Genomic DNA, 15776 nt, shown 5'->3' with positions numbered 1-15776 from the left:
AACATAATAACAATCTATGAACTATCATGCATTCATATAACCCTCTAGACTCCATAAAAACCATCCATGCACATCAATTACACATTACACACAAGATTAGGGTTTTTGTTTGAACTCAAATCAAAGACACAACAATCAACATGTTACAATATCAATTCTACTTATCAAATCATTACTCAATCAACAACAATCATATTGATTACATGTATATATGAAATCGGCAGCTTAGGGTTTACAATTAACCCAACAAACATCAAAATCAAGTAATAAGAATGTATAGGATAATCAATTATACCTTCCTAGCACCTAGTTCTTCAATCAAGGGCTTGATTTGGTGGTTGTATGTGTGTGTGAAGGTGACGGCAGCCAAGAGGGATGGAGGGGGTGGCTGATCGGTTTTGGGAGAAAGAAAAATAAGAGTTAGGGTTTATTATAACATAGTATTTATAGAATACTATGTTACACTTTAGCCCCTCCACTTTTAAGTATTACTTTTCCTAGCTTAAACTAACTTGTTTACATCTTGAGTTAACGTTTATAACCATGTTATCACACAACACATATGTCTAACACATAATTATCACATAATTACTGTTTTGACGTTTTTCGTTTATTCATCAATCGTTTGCGTCAACTTGTTTGCGTTTCGGTGCAATTCCCGAAAGACTACACATGTAGTAAGTGTTAAGCGTCATTTAAACCCTAGTTTAAATGTAATGAAGTGTGCGTTATAGATTCAATGATCTTAAGTTTGAATTGACGAAGTTGAGTTAACGGAGTTAACCTGAAATTGACGATTGTCACAATATTCGTTCATATATGATGTGATCATAACAAAGGAATATTAACACTTGAGTTATTTGGAAAGGGGTTTCTAAATAAAATGTACTTGTGTAATAAAAAAATCATATGGATGATTTATGTTTTATGAAAGAACATTACATAGTGTTATTTAAGTTGGTTAAATAACAATATGTGAATAATAATAACCAAGCATGTCTCTTAACATATAATAGGTTTTATAAGTTATAAGTTATAAACTTATAAAAGTATATATGTATGGATATATATATATATATATATATATGTTTAAAGTTTTATAAAAGAAAAAGATAATAACTCTTTCAAATGTAATATTATTATATGTTTGAGTGGAGACATGCAAGGTGAGTGGAGACATGCAATGGTTATTATTGGTGGAGAGAAAGATGCCTTTATATAAAACCAAGTCTTTCTCTTTCATTCTTTCATAACACACATAATTTCCAAGTAAACTTTTCTCTCTTCCTCTCTTGGGTATTTTCATCCAACATAAGAAAAGAAGAAGAAAATTTCAAGTGCAAATCCTAGCTAGAAGTGGTGTGTTGTTGAAGCTTGGGGTATGCTAGCTTGAGGAGCTTCCATATTCAAGTTCTTACCTTTCAATCATCATCTCTTTCACCCGGTTTTGTCATATTGAAAGGTAGTAGTAACATGCATGGACTTATAGTGACATGCATGTATTTGATAGTGTGTAATTCGTATTTGGATCCGGGTTTGGGTTTTGCATGTTTAAAATTGGTTTTATACATATCATATTAACAAGATTTAAAACTTTTATATCCGCTGCGTTTTTGGTAAAATAGGGATTTTATCACTTTGATAATCTTGTTAAAACCCAACATGAAACATATGGATTTAGTAGAAAACAAAGGATACTCTTGTTTGACTCTTGAAGGTCAAAAAAGTAGGAACTTGAAGATTGGAGCTTAGAACTTAGGTTGAGCGTGTTTGATGAGTATGAGTAGTTTCAAATAAGTGGTGAGGCTTGTTCTAGGAAAGATAAGGTGTTAGGGTTATCCACAAGGTTTCTTTAGAGATTTCCAAGTATTTTGATTGGTTAAGAGGGTTAAACATGTGATATAACAAGCCAAAAACGAGTTTTATGCATCAGTGGCCCCTAGGCGCCACGCGACCGACCTCTCTTGCCCTGTCCACCCGGCGCAGCGTGTCTGGGGTGGGGTGGGTTGGTCCAGCGCGTCTTGCGTGGTTTGTTTCGCATCCTGGAATTTCGTTTTCGATGTAATTTGATCGTTTAAAGGCGTATTCGAATCCGTAAAAGGGGTTTTTCAAATTCAACAAGTGGGAATGATTTAGTAACATAAAATCCAATACTTTATATATTTGAAATGTTCGGAATACAAATCGGGTCGGTTTACGTGATAAACGAATACACAAACGAATACAAATAAAACCCGAAATTGACGAATGTCACAATCAGTATCGGCCGGTTACTCGTTTAATCGTTACGAACTAACCGATTTATCGTTTACTCTCTACGTAATGAATAATGTATATCTCCTTTGTCATGAATGTCACACGTGTGATTCGAATTTAACTAGGGTTTTGGCGATTAATATTACTGGTGGAGGTAATTATGGTGGGTTTACTTGTGATATGTATGATCTGTTTATGTTGTATGGGTTTAGGATTAGGAAAGATTGTGTGGATCAAATTGGGATGTTAATCGGGAATTTTTCAGCTGCGATCGGGAAGATTTCGGAGCTTCGGGTTGTATCGCTTCCGTTTAATGATTTGAGCAGGGATATTCCTGTTGAGATTTGGGGGTTGGAGAAGCTATAAGTGATTGATCTTGAAGGGAATTTGATTATTGGAATCTTACTGGCACATTTCACTGGATTAAGAGGCCTTCGGGTTCCGAATTTAGGGATTAATCATATATCCGGGGAGATACCGGATTCATTATCAGAAATCAAGACATTGGAGGTTTTGAATCTTGCAGGGAGACGGATTAATGGATCGGTTCCTAATTTTGTTAGTGAATTTGGATATTTGAGAGGGGTATATATGTCGTTTAACCAGTTATCCGGCCAAATCCCGAGTGAGATCGGATATAACTGTGGAAATCTTGAACATTTAGAGCTTGCAGGTAATCTTTTATATGGTGGGATCCTGGTTAGTTTATCAAACTGCACTAAGTAACAATCACTTTTATTGTATTAGAATTTGCTCCAAGACGAAATCCTGAGTCAACTTGGTAGAATTGAAATGCTAAATGTTCTAGATCTTTCTAGGAATTATTTAAGTGGTGCAATCCCGCGTGAACTTGGTAACTGTTTAAACCTATCAATCCTTGTGTTGTTCAACTTGTTAAACCCGATTCCTAGCTTTTATAATGCCAACAATTTGTCACAAATGGGACCAGGAGATGAGTTTAACTACTTTGAAGGCATGAATCCGTCGGAAATCACTACACTCCCGAACCTGAAAGTTTTATGGGCCGCGAGAATGCTTTTAGAGGTCTCGTTTCCTTATAATTGGGGGTCGTGCGATAGTTTGGAGATGGTGAATTTGGCCCAGAATCTTTTTGTTGGTGGAATCTCACACTTGTTGAATCTTTGTAAGAAGTTGTATCACCTTGATTTGGGCTCGAATAAGTTGACATGCTAAATCAGTGATAAACTTGGTGTTTTTCCGTGTATGAAGGTTGCTGATGTTAGTGGTAATCAGCTCTCAGACCTGATTCCATCTTTTAGATACACCGTGTGAACCGGTTAATCCGTCTAATCCACACGTTAAATATTTTGCTTCTGAAGGCCAAAATGCCCTTACATTGTTGTTAAATGATGGATATTTTCGATTATTCTTAATTTTAGTGGCTATAATTTAACGAGCCAGTTAGATTCTATCTTGATTGCAAGAACAAGGGAGAAGACCGTGTATGCGTTTCTCGCGGGTGAAAACGATTTTACCGGTGAGTTTCCGGAGACATTATTTTAAAACTGTGCGAAATTGAAAGCGATGGTTGTTAATGTGAGCTCAAACGCCTTATCAGGTTAACTCCCTTCAAACATCGGTCAAATTTGCCAAAGTTTTTCTTTTTTGGATGTGTCGGGGAATCGTATTCACGGTGCAATTCCCGCTAGTTTTAGCAAGTTGGGTTCTCTTATAGCTATTAATTTAAGTTGGAATATGTTATCCGAAGAAATACCTGTTAGTTTTAACAATATTAAAGATCTCAAGAGTCTTTCAATATCGGGCAATAATCTGATGGGTCAAATCTTTACGAGTTTCGGAAAACTTGGTTCGTTAGAAGTTTTAGAACTTTCATCAAATTCGTTAACCGGTCAGATCATAGAAAATCTCATTTATTTGAAGAATTTATCGGTTCTTTTGCTTAATGATAACAAACTTTTTGGACTGATATAGTTAGGTTTAGCCGACTTGAAAATAATTGTGAAATTCAATGTTTCATTTAATAACTTATCAGGCCTGTTACCACCGAATGATAATTTGATAAAATGCAGTAAAGTTCTCGGAAACCCTATGTAAGGCCCCGCTACCGGTGCCTCACTTTGGACGTTGGATTTACTCATAAACACAATTCTAAATATCATAGTTAATTAAAACTTTACGCGGAATATAAAACTTTCAAAACATTACAATAATAATTCATAACATGTCTTAAAGCATTATTGTATTTCAAAATTAAAACATTAAATATAAAACATCTTGCGTCTTCAGATGCCAGACTCTTATTCTTCTGCCATGTGTCCCCGCTCAAGCCAGCTGTTTCATCCTACTCACCTGCGTGCATACTAAAAGTCAGCTACGCTTAGTGAGTTCTAGTTAATCACACATCATACAATACATATACTTACCTTCAATTATGCATCCAAAGATACATAGTAATTACTTTCCTAATTTGCTTTCATTACATAATTTCATACATACGCTCATACTTTATTACTTTCATACTATATAATTACTGTCCTTTCCATCTCAGATATTATTAGGGCATGATCCCTCTTTCCTTTTCTATCTCAGATATTATTAGGGTCTGATCCTTTTTTCCTTGTCTATCTCAGATATTATTAGGGTCTGATCCCTTTCTTGTCTATCGCAAATATTTTTAGGGTCTGATCCCTTTTTCCTTGTCTATCTCAGATATTATTAGGGTTTGATCCCTTTCTTGTCTATCTCAAATATTATTAGGGCCTGATACCTCTTTTCTTCTCTATCTCAGATATTATTAGGGTCCGATCCCTTTCTTCTCTATCTCAGATACTAGTAGGGTCTGATCCCTTACTTCTTCATCTTTTAACATATTGTCTTTAGATACCCGTAACATATGCTTTCTTTAATCATTTATACATACTCATATGTTATACATATTTCTATCATATACCTTCAGCTATCCTATACATACCTCCCTTGTCAATACATGCAACATCCGAAGATCGTTCACATACCGACAAGCTTTCATTCACATTTAAGATATACATAAATAACATATAAATCATACATGGCATACACTTAATATTTAAAGTAAGTGTATTAACTATCACATCGAGTATGCACACATCCCCCAAAACATAACAAGGAAATGGGGCTAGAAACTCACCTGTTTACGTTCTCCGTAATCGTGATCCCTCTCTTTAACTGAGCTCCGCTAACTGTATATTAATTACATGCATCAATACTTGTCCTATCGTATTATTCATATTTCAGTCAAAATGGCTAAGTCTGGTCTAATCTAATAGTCTTGTTTTAGATTACAATTTACTTAGAATATTTTTTGTGATGTAATGTATTCTTTTCTTTATTCTTGTATTCATTTACTTAGAATTTAGTTCGTATTCAAATTTACAATATAATCGGGTCCTTATGATGTATGCGATTTGCATATGTATCCGAACTCTGTCCATTGTAATCAAGCTTAGACCATGTACGCGACTAGCTCCAATGTATGCGAACTAGCCCGTTGTAATCGAATACGTATATTGTAATCGAGTATTCCATTGTATTTGAATATACAATGTTATCGAGTATCCAGATTGTAATCGAACTCATTATTGTAAGCGGGTCATATGAATGTATTCGAGTTATGAAATGTAATCGAAAATCATATTGTATGCGACTTTAATTCATGTAATCTAGTATAAGATGTAATCGATATCCATAATTGTAATCGAGTATAAGTTGTAATCGATATCCATGATTGTAATCTAATATAAGATGTAATCGAACATAACATTGTAATCGAGTTTAGCTTGTGTATGAGAACGGGCTGAACTATTTTGGTTCTTTTATCTCCATTAACCTTACGTTTCATGACCTTAACACCCTATTATGGTTCGGTATTAACCCATAAATTTTCCCTAACTGTTTTAGGCCAAAACTATAAATGCTTACAAGGAACAAGGCGTAAGCCTTGAACTTTCCTTAATACTATAAATTTTCATTGTACCGCCATCCAAAGACATAAACCTTATCAACTTGGTCTTACATGTTATATGAGCCTTACGCTCAAACAATAAATCCATTCCCAAACTACATCGAACTCTCTTAAGTTTGAACATAAAGAGTAGCAAGGAACTCACGTCCCCCTAGTTCTACCTCACAATTATTAACCATTCTCATACTTTAACGAAAGTATCGCTAGTGGTCTCTTCCACAAAGTCTCAGGTACACAACTATATTCTTCTTAGCGTCTTCCTTTCATAATTTCTACACTATGTATCCTCATCCTTTCATGCCTTTCAATTAGGATACCTTGACAATTACCCGTCCATCTCGATAATCTCTACTTTCTCATCCTTCACTTCGTTACTCACGATCCCAACAAGTCCCTTTTATGGAGTCAACTATTGCAGACATACCACATCTCTTGACTCATTCTAGTTGGCTTATCTCTATTTCTTTCATGTCGCTTCCATTTGGATTTCCCACTTTGGCTACCTTTGATGCTTCACCGAACATTGTTGGCATTGTAGTGTGAAACAATTTAGTAACTTCATTAATATTAGACTACAAGCTCCAAGTGTGATCCTTCTTCGTTACTTCCCAAAGTCTAAGTCCTATTGCTTTCATATATCGCTTTGTCACCTTCTTCAATAAGGTTATCTTGTTGGCACGTGTCTTACCACAGCGTCCAGTACTACCTCCTCGCGCTTGTCCCTTTGTATCACTCAACTATCTTATCTCTAAGGAAACACAAACGTCATCACTCAAGAAACTATTTAGTACAATGATAGTAAGGCTTACAGGAAATAACAGTGACCAGCTGTGATTAGCTGATCACGTTACTTTCTATGTCCTAAACACTTCCTTTTATGAGTCCACTTGTGCTAGTTCTAATTCTAACGGTTAGACAATCAAACAGTTTATATCATCATATACTCCTATCCCTAGCAATTAAGCTAGCATTCAACATTCTTTATTTAGCAATTAAGCTAACATCATACCTCATTCTCTAGCAATTAGGCTAGCATTCATTCGTCATTCTACTTTACATGTGAAATTAATCACATACTTTACCTTTACTTAGCTTGCTTGAGTGACACATGGCTATCTTGAACTGGCATCTTCTTTCTTTTCTTACTTAAATCTCATTTTCTGTTCGAGTCTAAGCATGTAGGATGCTTAATTCTCTCGAACTTATGCTCTGATACCAACTTGTAAGGCCCCGCTACTGGTGCCTCACTTTGGACGTTGGATTTACTCATAAACACAGTTCTAAATATCATAGTTAATTAAAACTTTATGCGAAATATAAAACGTTCATAACATTGCAATAATAATTCATAACATGTCTTAAAGCATTCTTGTCTTTCAAAATTAAAACAATAAATATAAAACATCTTGCGTCTTCAAATGCCAAAATCTTATTCTTCTGTCATGTGTCCCCGCTCAAGCCAGTTGTCTCATCCTACTCACCTGCGTGCATACTAAAAGTCAGCTACGCTGAGTGAGTTCTTGTTAATCACACATCATACAATACATATACTTATCTTCAATTATGCATCCAAAGATACATAATAATTACTTTACTAATTTACTTTCATTACATAATTTCATACATACGCTCATACTTTATTACTTTCATACTATATAATTACTGTTCTTTCTATCTTAAATATTATTAGGGCCTGATCCCTCTTTCCTTATCTATCTCAAATATTATTAGGGTCTGATCCCTTTTACCTTGTCTATCTCGGTTACTATTAGGGTCTGATCCCTTTCTTGTCTATCTCGGATATTATTAGGGGATGATCCCTTTTTTCCTTGTCTATCTCAGATATTATTAGGGTTTGATCACTTTCTTGTCTATCTCAGATATTATTAGGGTCTAATCCCTCTTTTCTTCTCTATCTCAGATATTGTTAGGGTCCGATCCCTTTCTTCTCTATCTCAGATATTATTAGGGTCTGATCACTTATTTCTTCATCTTTTTTACATACTGTCTTTACATACCCGTAACATACATATGCTTTCTTTAATCATTTATACATACTCATATGTTATACATATATCTATCATATACCTTCAGCTATCCTATACATACCTCCCTTATCAATACATGCAATTTCCGAAGATCGTTCACATACCGACAAGCTTTCATTCACATTTAAGATATACATAAATAACATAAAAATCATACATGGCATACACTTACCATTTAAGGTAAGTGTATTAACTATAACATCGAGTATGCACACACCCCGAAAACATAACAAGGAAATGGAGCGAGAAACTCAGCTGTTTATGTTCTCCGTTAATCGTGATCCCTTTTTTTAACTGAGCTCGGCTAACTGTATATTAATTACATGCATCAATACTTGTCCTATCATATTATTCATATTTAAGCCAAAATGGCTAAGCCTGGTCTAATATAATAGTCTTGTTTTAGATTACAATATACTTAGAATTTTTTTGTGATGTAATGTATTCTTTTCTTTCTTTTCTTTATTCTTGTATTCATTTACTTAGAATTTAGTTCGTATTCATATTTACAAAATAATCGGGTCCTTATGATGTATGCGATTTGCATATGTATCCGAATTTAGACCATGTACGCGACTAGCTCCAGTGTATGCGAACTAGCCCGTTGTAATACGTATATTGTAATTGAGTATTCCATTGTATTCGAATATACAATGTGATCGAGTATCCGGATTGTAATCGAACTCAGTATGTTAAGCGAGTCTTATGAATGTATTCGACTTTTTAAATGTAATCGAAAATCATATTGTATGCGACTTTAATTCATGTAATCGAGTATAAGATGTAATCGATATCCATAATTGTATTCAAGTATAAGTTGTAATCGATATCCATGATTGTAAGCGAATATAAGATTTAATCGAACATAACATTGTAATCGAGTTTAGCTTGTGTATGAGAACAGGCTGAACTAGTATGGTTCTTTTATCTCTATTAACCTTACGTTTCATGACTTAAATGCCCTATTATGGTTCGGTATTAACCCATAAATGTCACTACGTGAATATTGGCTTTTGGCCACACACATGCTCTGGGCGGTTTGCCACACCTCGGTCTAAAGGTGTGGCTAAAGTTCGCTTTCGTCACATATTTGTTGTTCGTGTGACTAAAAACGCACCTGTTAGAATTAAAAACACACATGTTAGAACCTTTAGCCACATATATTAGATTCGTGTGACAAAAAAACACACATGCTGGAACCTTTAGCCACTCTTATTCAATTTGTGTGATAAAAAACGTAGCTGTTAGCCACATTTTCACAAAAAATGTGATATTTATTAGCCACACTTACTATACTGTGGCCAAATATTATCTATGCTTACAGTAATTTGTTAATGATGTGGCTAAAGCTAATATATATGGCCACACTTATGGGTATATGTGACCATAGAGTATTGTTTGTTAGCCACTTATAAGTTTTATGTGTAGCCAAAAGTTAACGGTGACATTAAGACAAAGCGTGTGATTATTAGTAGTTAATGGTCACACTTTAATTGTTTCATATGTGGCTAAAAATTAATAAATATGGTCACACTTAAAGGTTTATGTGACCATATAACATTGTTTGTTAGCCACTTATAATATTTTATGTGTGGCTAAAAGCTAATAGTGATAGCAAAACAACAAATGTGACTATTATTAGTTATTGGCCACACTTTATGCTTCATGTGACCATCATCTTCACCTCCACCTAATTACAAACCTAATTCGTAAACATTGATTGAAGCTCAATACTCTTCTTCATCACTTTGCTTCTTTCTCCAAACTTCATCAACCATCATGCGATCAAATCTAACGGGGGTTTTAAACATGATTAATTAGAACCCCGGAGATGTCATAAACATGTTAGGGTTTGAGTTTTTTTTAGAACAGTTGGCTGACAGATTCGTTCTTGTTTATTGATTGGTCTGTAACTCGATGTTAAACAGTTATTATTGATCGATTCTTGAATTTCGGATATATTATTCTGAGTCTAGTTTCCAGAAAGGTAAATTTTGTAATTTTTGGATGAGTGTTGAATACCTTTTATGATTTTACAAAAACATATGTCAAAGCTGATATGGGGAGTTATATTCCGATCCATTTTTCGGACACCATAAATCCCTAATGACAAGCCCAAATGGGTTGGTTCCACTTCTGGAACTTAGTATTATGAGTTTGAAAGATAACCCAATTGGTCTTACACAATTTGGTTTAATGAGTTGATATAAATATTAAATTAGTTTTTGTTGCGCAATCTACTGAACTGTTAGTACCTATCTGCAATGGTTGAATTATTGTGAGTTTCTATGCTTGAGAAAAATATAATAAAAATAGTTTGGTAAATTTTGTAGAATTTATCCTTAATCTTTTCTTTGTGAATAAAATCAGTTTGTACATGCCAGAATCTGTCTCGTGAACTGAATGATCATAAGTTAAGTTGTATGATGAATATTTGGTTGCTTTGCCATGATATGATGTGTGGATACATGTTAGGACTTTCGGTACTGTTGACATTACTTATTATCACCAACGATTCGTCGGGTCAAGTTTGTGTTTGTGTGTGAGTTCATACGTGGGTCTTAGAGTAATGTGTTGTTGCACATACTCTGATAACTTAAAACACTTGTACTAGGTAACAGTTAGCGAGTCAAATGCATTCATTTGGTTTTGAGAAAACTCTGTTACACGCGACACCAGGCTTTGGATTGAAAACACGGACATACTTGCATACTAGTTTTGAAAACACTAAATGTTTGCCTATACTTGTTTTCTGGATTGAAAACACAAAACGTTTTGAAGTATTGGTTATGTAACCTGCTGAAACGGGCAAAAACGAGCTGAACTGCTGATTTTTTATTGTTGAATTGCTGCAAAACTAGTCAAAACGCGTTGAAACGATCTGTTAAGTGCTGAAACGAGCTGTTAAGTGCTGAAACGGACTGAAAAATCGCTGAAACGAGCTGTTTAACATGATGTTTGCTGTAAAAACGAGCTGTTACATGCTGAAACAAACTGAAAACTTGCTGAAATGAGTTGTTTAACATGTTGTTTGCTGTTAAAATGAGCTGTTAAAGCTGAAATGGACTGAAAATCGCTGAAACGAACTGTTTAGCATGTTGTTTGCTGTAAAAACGAGCTTTTAAGTGCTGAAACGAGCTGTTAAGTGCTTAAACGGACTGAAACATCGCTGAAATGAGCTGTTTAACATGATGTTTGCTATAAAAACGAGCTGTTACGTGCTGAAACGAACTGAAAACATGCTGAAACGAGCTGTTTAACATGTTGTTTGCTGTTAAAACGAGCTGTTAAGTGCTGAAACGAACTGAAATATCGCTAAAACGAGCTGTTTAGCATGTTGTTTGCTGTAAAAATGAGCTGTTAAGTGCTGAAACGAACTAGACTGGAACATGAACTTTAATGATAAAACTTAAACATTTCCTCTGTTGTCCTTATTCAAAAAAAAGACCCAAAACCCATTTTGACCCGGGACCATTATGACCCGAACCTTTTGACCCTGACCCATTTCGATCCGAATCATAACAACCTTTTTTTAGTTGACCCGTTCCAACCCTAACACGTTTCGACCCTAACCTGTTCTGACCCATAACCCGTTTCGATCCAACCTAACCCATTTGCCACCCCTATGTTTAATGTATCGATGGGTTAGGCGAGTTGTACCTCTTAAGACACAATTTAAAATTATATGCATAATGGGCCATTAGAGATTTCAAGGCCCAATATGGCCCATTAGGATATGTATGACTTGTTTTTGTCTATTATGGTCTAATAGGACTCCCTATAACATGATATAACCCTTAAATATCTAATGTTACATATCACATGCCATAATAGGCCACTAAGAGATTTCAAGCCCTAATATGGCCCATTAGAGCGACTATGACATGGAAAAGGCTATAATGGGCCATTAACACCAACAAGGCCTAATAAGACCTATTGATGAAAGTATCACATGTTATCGGCCATTAACTTCTAACTATGACTAATAACATATTCCTATACAACCTTCTTAGAGCAACTATGATGTGAAAAAGGCTATAATGGGCCACAAACACCAGTTAAGGTCCAATAAGGCCCATTGATGAAAGTATGACATATTATTGGGCGTTAACCAAACTACGACTCACTAAACTCATATTCAACCCTTTTAGAGCAACTATGATATGATAGAGACTACAATGGGTCACTAACAACAATCAAGGCCCAATACGGCCCATTAATGCAAAGTATGACATGCTACTGGGCGTTAACACCAACCATGAGTCACTATACTCCTATACAACCTGTTAAATTAACTATGACATGATATAGATATATTGGGCCATTAACAACAATCAAGGTCCAATATGTTCCATTAACAAAAGTATAACATGTTATAGGGTGTTGACACATGACTATGACTCACTACACTCATATACAACCTCCTTGTAGCGACTATGACATGATAGGTGATATAACGGGCCACTAATACCAATCAACGCCATTTGATGAGACCAACTATGACTCACTACACTCCTATACAACCTGTTAACGTAACTATGACATGATAGAGACCATACTGGCCATTAACAACAATCAAGATCCAATAAGGCCCATTGATGAAAGTATGACATATTATTGAGCTTAACCAAACTATGACTCACTAAACTCATATTCAACCCTTTTAGAGCAACTATGATATGATAGAGACTACAATGGGTCACTAACAATAATCAAGGCCCAAGACGGCCCATTAATGCAAAGTATGACGACCAACTATGACTCACTACACTCCTATACAACCTGTTAACGTAACTATGACATGATAGAGAAGATATTGGCCATTAACAACAATCAAGGCCCAATATGGCCCATTAATAAAAGTATGACATGTTATCGGGCGTTGACACATGCCTATGGCTCACTACACTCATATACAACCCTCTTGTAGCAACGGGGACATGATAGATGCTATAATGACCACTAATACCAATCAAGGCTCATTGATGAATGTATAACATGTTGGGCCATTGACACAAATCATGGCCAAATAAGGCCTATTGATGAAAGTATGGTGTGTTTCAGGCGTTAACACCTAACCATGACTAATGACACTCATATACAACTCTTTTAGAGCAATTGTGACATGATAGATGCTATAATGGGACACTAACACCGATCAAGAACTAGTATGACCCACTAATGAAAGTATGGTTTATTGGGCGTTAACACTGATTACTACACTCTTATACAACTCCTTTAGAGCAACTATAAATATCACTTGTATTTATTTTATATGTTTTTATATTTATTATACAATTTCTTAAATTATTTAAGGTTTAATTAGTTGTTATATATATATATATATATATATATATATATATTTACACTAACAACTCTTTATTTTAATTATTAAATATAAATTAAATTCATATTTAAATTCATATTTAGTTCATATTAATTTCACTTCCCTCAAAATTTCAAATTAAATTCACCCCCCTCTTTTCTTCAAAAAATTTTGAATTACCCTTCCATTCTTAAATTTATTTTGACCACATATTTAACCTACCTTTTTTTCTTTCTCTTAATTCCTTCTTATTATATTTCTTCTTCATCTTTTTACACCCATCATAATTCTCAATCATTAATTCTCTAACTCACTCAATTCTTAACCAAACCCTTTGATTCCGGGCTCTAATCTAACTATTTTTGCGAGAGGAATTCACGTGTGGTATCGGCTTCCATCAATTCTATCTTGATTTTTGCCAGATTCGTGTTGAGTGTGAAGAACCCTAAGAACCAAGTTTGGGTATTTTCAAATTGAAGTGTTATTTCTTGTAATTGAAGCTTAGTACATCTTCCTTCATCACTAAAAAGGTATGTATTTCACTTGTTTGATGACAACAGTTTGCTGACATATTCGTTTTCGTTTATTTATTGGTATGTAACATGATGTTAAACAATGATTACTAAACGATTTTTGATTCTAGGATATAACACTATGAGTCTAGTTTCCAGAAAGGTAAAGTTTGTAATTTTTGGACACGTTTTGAATAGTTTTTATGATTTTACAAAAACACTGGTCAAAGCTGATTCAGGGAGTTATATTTTGGCCTGTCTTTCCAACACCATAACTCCCTAATGACAAAACCAAACGGGTTATTTTCAGTTCTGAAAGTTAGTATTATGAGTTTTGAAGATAACCCGATTGGTCTTGCACAATTTAGTTTAATGATTTGATAGAACTATTAAACAAGTTTTTGTTGTGCAATCTGCTGAACTATTGGTACATATCTGTAATGATTGAATTATTGTGAGTTTTATATGTGAGAAAAATATAATAAAATTCTTTTGAGAAACCTAATTCATATATTCTACTGTGTTAAATTTTGTAGAATTTATACTTAAACTTTTCTTAGTGAATAAAATCAGTTTGTACACGTTATAATCTGTCTCGTGAACTAAGTGATCATAAGTTAAGTTGTATGATGAATGTTTGGTTTATTTGCCATGATACGATGTGTGAATACATGTTAGGACTTTTTAGTACAGTTTACATTGATTATATCACCAACGAGTCGTCGATTCAAGTTTTTGTTTGTGTATACATCATGTCTAATGTGATTGTGCGTGATAGTCGTCGTGCTTTGAGGTTTCGCCTCACATTAACCCTTTACTAGTTATGATGCTAATATTTTAACAATTTTAGGTTCTAAAAGTTAGAGCGAAATGGAAAAGGATGAAAGGAAGTCAAGAAACGAGTTGGAAGAACGAGTGAAACGAATGGAATAAATGGAAAAAAGAACTTAAGGAAAATGAAGAAAGGAGGCAAAAACAATTTGACGAGTTTCTGAGAAAGTTTGAGGTCGATAGTAATTAGTATTATTTTCAAATATTTTGAATTCATAAGTTATTAATGAAGGTTTGTTAATGTAAACTTGTTTTGAATTTATGTTATTGGGTTTGTTAAACTTATAAAATAGTCACATTTATCTATGTGTGACCAAAAGTATGATAATAGCCACACTTTATATTACAAAAGCATTATGTGTAACAAACGGTAAGACAATGGCCACACCACAAACTACAAAAGAGTGTTTGAGTGGCAAGTTCACATTTTTAGCCACATTGACAATAACCTCCAGTGTCTATATGATATGATTGGTCACACAATACATTAATATGTGTGACGAAAAGTTTGACAATAGCCACACTTTAAATTAGGAAAAGCATTATGTGTGACAAACGGTAAGACAATGGCCACACCACAAACTACAAAAGATTGTATGACTCATAAGTTCACATTTTTAGCCACATTGACGATAACCTCCGGTGTCTATATGATATGATTAGCCACACAGTACCTCACTATATGTGACGAAAAGTTTGACAATAGCCACACTTTAAATTACGAAAAGCATTATGTGTGACAAACGGTAAGACAATAGCCACACTATAATATACAAAGGAGTGTTTGAGTGGAAAGTAAACATATATAGCCACTTTTAATG

At 34.5% G+C, this 15776-nt stretch overlaps 1 pseudogene; it reads left to right on the top strand.

Moving 5' to 3' along the window:
- Positions 1 to 15776, top strand: part of LOC143549798 (LRR receptor-like serine/threonine-protein kinase RPK2) — a 75672-nt pseudogene that overhangs the window by 37822 nt on the left and 22074 nt on the right.

The sequence above is a fragment of the Bidens hawaiensis genome, unplaced genomic scaffold (assembly GCF_021521415.1).
Source record: "Bidens hawaiensis isolate Kalapana, Puna unplaced genomic scaffold, B.hawaiensis_p1.1 tig00015792_1, whole genome shotgun sequence".
Lineage (NCBI taxonomy): Eukaryota > Viridiplantae > Streptophyta > Magnoliopsida > Asterales > Asteraceae > Bidens > Bidens hawaiensis.
Note: the sequence above shows the minus strand (reverse complement) of the source record. Positions and strands in the feature narration are given on the sequence as shown.